This window comes from Dromiciops gliroides, chromosome 4, assembly GCF_019393635.1.
Source record: "Dromiciops gliroides isolate mDroGli1 chromosome 4, mDroGli1.pri, whole genome shotgun sequence".
Lineage (NCBI taxonomy): Eukaryota > Metazoa > Chordata > Mammalia > Microbiotheria > Microbiotheriidae > Dromiciops > Dromiciops gliroides.
The window spans coordinates 189,171,082-189,177,612 of NC_057864.1; positions in this window are offsets into that span (position 1 = coordinate 189,171,082).

The window sequence follows — 6,531 nt, forward strand, 5'->3', positions numbered from 1 at the left end:
AAAATATAAACTTGATCATATGACTATAAAAAGCTTTACAAATATTCTCCTTGTTTTAGAAACTAAGTATAAGTCACAATCTCAAAAGCATGAAAATCTCTATGAAAATAAACCCATACCATTAATTTCAAAATGTAGATGTAATAGCATAGAAATCCTATGTAACCTCTGAACTGACATTAATAATCTGAGTGAATTCAGAACACTTTTGATTCCGATATCTAAAATCCCCAATACTCATATCAATACCTTGCTGCTTACTTCTACATTTCTGTAAAATATGTACCCTTCCATGGCAAAAGAAGCGGAGTCTTGAACTATGGTGATGATTGTCATTCTTATTCAGCTTAAGTTTTTCTTCTTTAACCCCTCTATATTGTCTGTCGGGCTTTTCACCATACAAACGCTTTATAAGATTACTAATTAAAGACAAAAGCAGGTTAGCAAAATTATGAACAAAACGAGCATATCTGGAATTTAAAGGGTTTTCTAAGGTTGTCTCAGAAGCACAGCCAGGCTGGGGAAGGGCTGAGCCTGAAACTGCAAATGTAGTTAGAGAAAGTTGAGCATGCGCATCAGATCTCTGGACTTCCCAGGCAGGGGAAGCTATGGGCTTGGCCATAGGAGGAGTAGAGGGTGGGGTCTGGAGAGGAGGGGAGGGACCAGAGCAATTTGAATCAGACTTGATTTTGAACTCAGGCCTGGATTCCTCTTCCCCCACTTTGCCTCCAGGTGCTAGGGGATTAAAAGCTTCTAGAGGGTGGGTCATTGCCTCCAGGCATGCAAAATTAAAGCAACAATTAGTGTTAGAACTGGGAAAAGCTGCAGGAATCTCTTCAGGTTTCTCTGAAAAAGCATGGTTGGGAGAGGGAGAGATATTTCCTTGTGTGAGTAAGTTGCTGGCTCTTTTAACAAAAATAAAAAGAAAAATAGAAAATCCACAAAAACAAAGCATTAACATGATCTTATCTCCCATTTGTCTGGTTAAACAGACTAAAATCAAAAATAGGATAATTAGGGAGTTTAAAAGGTCCATTTGAAAAAATTTAAAGGGAAAACACCAGGCAATTCAGCAGTACTTAAGATTTAAAGGGTTAGGGTAGGGAAAATTTCTTACCCAACCAGAAGATCAGAAGTGAGGTTCAGCTTTCCTCTTCGTGGTCAGCCATCTGTTTAAGGGCTAAAATTCTAGCTAAACTGTCTAAAATATCTAATGAGTGGTCGCCAATAAATTATAAGCTTTAGCAAGAGTTAGACTTTTAAGCATTTATTAAGGAGAATAAGAATTTGGTAAAGAGAGAGAGAAAGGCCCAGATTCCTATCTATTAAAGGGAGAGCACATTTCTAGCTCCCTTCTCCGCCAGCGTCCTCAGGAAAGAGCCCGAGACTGAGCGCCAGTCTCTTCCTTCCTCCTCCCACTAGCCCGCGTCACTTCCTGACTCCTGGTCTTGCCCTCAAAGACCTTCCCTTCATGGGCAGAACTCTTCTACAGTAAGTATCCAGCAGGTGGCGTTATTCCAATCGTTACAGTTTTAAGAATGGGGTTAAGGGGCAGCTAGGTGGCACAGTGGATAGAGCACCGACCCTGGAGACAGGAGTACCTGAGTTCAAATCCGGCCTCAGACACTTAATACTTACTAGCTGTGTGACCCTGGGCAAGTCACTTAACCCCAATTGCCTCACTAAGAAAAAAAAAAAAAAAAGAATGGGGTTAGCAGAGGCTTGGACTGACTTTGACTTTTCCCTATCCTCTGGTAGCTCCTATACTAAATACCTACACAATCAAAGGCATTTTCTGAGTGCGTGTTCCAACACAACAGCAGTGGTTGTTTCATCCATCACTTCATGATAGGTTGGTCCACTTCTCTGGGAGCCCATGTGCACACAGGCATGGAAATAGATTGCTTAGAGTAGGGCAGGAGTTTCTTGGCCAGGAATCCCCCTCCGGGACACTCTCATTGATCCACTGGGCCACTGATCTCCAAACATAAGCCCTTGTGGTTCTCAGGGACATTGTTGAGATATCTGTGGTCTCCTCAGGCTTCCCCAAACCCCCAGGAAAGATGAGCTTTTATCTCCACAATTCTGGAGGCTCCTCTGTTTCTGTCGTTCATTTACATATGATTTAGGTCTCATTATGTACAATCCTGAGGAACAGCATAATACAATGGACGGATCCCTTGCTAGGTAGCTCTCACTAGATGTATGACCCATGTATGTAATGACTTGTCAGTCATTTCTCATCCCCCAGGTTTCAGTTTCCCCATCAGTAAAAAGGGCGTAACTGCAACCTCATTCACTGGTCTGTTGTGAGGAAAGCCTAAAATGATTATTTCTATAGCGCATTTATTGTCCTGGTGGTGAGGAAACACAATGGACAGAGTGCTAGTCATCATGCCAAGAAGACTTGACTTAAAACCTGAATTCAGACACTTACTAGCTGTGTGACCCAGGGCAAGTCACTTAACCTCTCAATTTTCTTATCTGTGAAATGGGAATAATAATAACAGCACCTCCCTCCCAACGCGGTTGTGAGAATCAAATGGAATTCCCCACACCCCCCAAAAAGCAAGGTGTTTACTTAGCGCAGTGCCTGGCACCTAGTAGAGGATTAATAAATGTTGGCGCCTTCCTGATGCTATCTATATAATAGAAACCTGCCTCTTCTGCTTCCTCTTTCCCTATTATATCCTTGACTAGGAAACAGATGGGAAATAAGGTCCAGAAACTTGATTAAAATGCTATTAATTAGTTATAGCAATAATAATGATGGATCATTGATACGTACAGTGGAAAGAGCTCTCAGTTCAAATCTCGGTTCTGGTACACATTACCTGCGTGAACTTAGACAAATCACTTAACCTTTTGAGGGCCTCAGTTTCCACATGTATAGAATGAGGTGGTTGTACCATATGTTCTCTGAGGTCTCCTCCAGCTCTGAATCTAGGGTCCCGGGAGGAAAGCAAGAAATCGGCTGACTTTTATACCCTTTGAAAATGTAGCCAAATGTAGCCCCCCCACCCCACCCCACCCCGGCTTAGATTGAGAGACAGAATTAAGGAAGGGACTTGGGTGCCAGAGTCAAAGATATCTGGTACTAAGATGATTAGGTCCCAAAATGACTGGCTTTTGCCACTTGCCCCTGCCCCAGACCTCTTCCTTTGCTTTCCCTCCCTTCCCCCGCCTTCCCCTCCTTCTCCCACCACCTACCACCTTCCCCTCACTCTCCCTCTTCTTTTCCTTGGCTATACCCCTAGCCAGCATTTGCTTTCTGAAGGCATGATCTCTGTCTGCTAAGTGTTGCTCTGCTTGATCTCTGTGGTCTCTTCTATCACAACTTCAGGATTCTATGATCCTATGGGAGCCCAGGGTCATTTCTCAGAGAAAGAAAGCTTTGTGATCCAAGGTTCTCCCCTGAGAGAGAACTCATAGTATGACCTTAGACAAGTCATTTCCTTTCCCTGGGCCTCAGTTTCCTCCTCTGTACATGAGGAGCTGGACCAACTCTTTCCCCACTGATATCTTGGACTTTGGTTCTAGAAGAGGAGTCTAGCCCTAACCACGGAACTTTCCCTTAGGTTTTCTGGGTCTCTGTGCTCTAGGGACCAGGGAAACACCCTGAGCCAGATGCAGGAGGTTGTGGGAAGGGGTAGATTCTGGCAGCTAGTGAGGAATGAAGGAGTACCTCTTTGCTACTGCTGTAGGAAGTAGGTTAGCAGCTGGGAGAAATATGATCATTAGGACAAACCTTGAGGTAGGGATGGGGGGAGGAGAGAGAGAGAGAGAGAGAGAGAGAGAGAGAGAGAGAATGAGAAAATGAGAATACAGAGAAAGAAAGGAGTCAGGGGCAGCTAGGTGGTGCAGTGGATAAAGTACCAGCCCTGGATTCAGGAGGACCTGTGTTCAAATCCAGCCTCAGACACTTGAAATTTACTAGCTGTGTGACCTTGGGCAAGTCACTTAACCCTCATTGCATGAGGGGGAAGGGGGAAGGGAAAAAGAAAGAAAGAAAGGAGTCAGGGGGAGAAAAAAGGTCAGTAAAAAGAGGAGGGAAGGGAAAGGAAAGAGGAAAATGGAAAGAAAAGCAAGCAGGTGGTGGTACGGTCAAGATGACCCTTAAAGGATCTCTCCACACCAGAGCCTGGAATTCTAGGCTATAAAAGAACACTTAGTGGCAGCTAGGTGGCGCAGTGGATAAAGCACCGGCCTTCGATTCGGGAGGACCTGAGTTCAAATCCAGCCTCAGACACTTGACACTTACTAGCTGTGTGACCCTAGGCAAGTCACTTAACCCCAACTGCCTCACCAAAAAAACACTTAGGCACTTTCTCTCTGTACTTGACGATTGCTGATAACATAAATGCTCTTATTCTCAATCTTTAGTTTTGTAAGTGATCTCAAGATCTTGCAAACGAATGACCCTTCTGTCTCTTAGAACCCTCTTTTCTGAGGTAAGGGACTCTTTCTCCTTTATTAGATTGGCAGCTCCCTGAGGGCAGAGATTGTGTCTCCCATGAGTCTAGGAGTTCCCTAATCTCTCCTCTTGACACACTGACTGAATCATTGATTTCCTTTGTGTCTTCTCATCATATCAACTAAAAGGAATGCTCAATACATTTTGTTGACTGAATGACAGCCTCAGAGTCAGAGAGAAACAGAGGGAGCCAAACAAAGAGAAAGAAAAAGGAGTGGACAGGCTTGAAGATTTTGGGTTAGGATTATTCTAATCTATTGCTATTTCTTTCCCTGGGTGAGAATTTCTACTTCCTACTTTCTTGCCTGGCTCCAGTGTTGACTCTGGACTCCTAAAGATGAAAAAGTGCCCTGCTCTCCCTTCTAATGCCTCTTCCACCTCCCACATCCCACCTCCCACCCCAGGTTCCAAGAGAGCTTGTTGCCATTTTTGAACCACCTCACCTAACCCAAATTACTCCCTCCCTTTCCGCTCTTCAGGGAGTCCCCTTGTTCTGCATTAAATCCCAGCTCTAACTCTTTCTTTGTCTCCCAATCTCCATAGTCCCCTTTCCTCAGAACAAATGGAAAGGAAATAAAGAAGAGAGTTTTGTTAGGTCAGGACAGAAAGAAAGGAGACCTGGAAGGCAAGGGGTTGGGAGAGAAGGAAGCCCAGAGGAAGAGGAGGAGGAGCAGGAGGGTAGAGGAAGGGAAAGTTGAAAGGAAAGAGTGAATAAGAGAAAAGAGAAAGTTTGGGCAGGGGGAAGAAAAAGAGAAGGTTTTCTGGAGAAAGAAGATGTGTGGGAGGGAAGAAGAAACGAAGGGAATAGAGAAAAGTCCCCCAATCCCTCCAGACCATCCTGTGAACGTCCCCCTAACCCAAAGAGAGAAAACATCAGGCCACTACAGATGTGTTCGGGTCATTTTCACATGCTTTATTCCAGCAGTCAAAATAATTAAAAACATCTCAAATTATTATACATACACAAAATAGGTACAGAATCCTTTGGTTCCTTACACTCCCTAGGGGGGAAAACTGCCTCTTGGCTAGAAAAGTTGTGCTTTGAAACCCAAAGAGAGGAGATGGCAAGAGAGGCATGAGAGGGGCAGAACTGAAGAGGTTGGAAGGGCAGTGGGGAAAGACAGAGGGTTTCAGAGCGAGAGAGGAGGGTGAGAAGAGGGAGGTGAGCGGGAAGAAGGAAAGGGGTGGGGGGCAGGAGAGCAAGATGGAGAAAGCACGAGGCGGGGGAAAAATGTCCAAAAGGAAAGTTGAATCCACCTGCTGGTGAAGACAGGGTGAAAAGTCAGCTTTGGTGCAGATCTCAAGCCTGCTTCTTTCATTCCCTTTTTAAATAGCACCTTTAGAAAAATTCACGAGTCCCCATAAGCCAAGAACAAACAACTAAAAAAAAAAAAGCTTTGAAAAAAAAAAGACGACCATAAAACAGAAAGGGAACACTCTTTGACATGTGTGGGGGGGAGGTCTCCATTTCTATAGCACCAGTGATCCCCAATCCCCTATCCCCACCCCCACTTTGGAAAACCAGTTGGCTGTCTATTCTTGCCTGGTTTTCCTATCCCCAGCACGTCTAGGAGGAAAGGAAACGCAAACTTAGCACCTTTGATTAAAGTAGGGAGCGCCCCAGAAAGAGAGGGAGTATCCCCTCTCCAACCTAGGTCTCCCATTCCGAGCCCCCACAATGTTGCCCTGGCTGGCATGAAAAAAGACAAGTACGAGGTAGTCTTTCAACAACAGAAATATACATGGAATGAACAATTTCTCAGACCCAGCCCCATTGCCTGTGTGAGAGAGGCAGGTTTGGAAGGTGCCTGGAGGGCTTGGGGGTGGGGACTCCCAAATCGGCTGGTTCCACTTTACTGTCCCTCCACCCTACCCCTTTCCAATTCTCCTCTAAACTTGAGGGGGGAGAGAAATCTCATAGGACAGCTCCAGGCCCCATAAGTCCCCCTCAAGTGGGGTCCCTCGCACACACTCCCCCCTCAAAAAGAGGGGCACAGTACAGAGGCTTGCATTCAGATAGTACATCTTCCTTTGCAGTGGTATTGAGAAAAGAAACC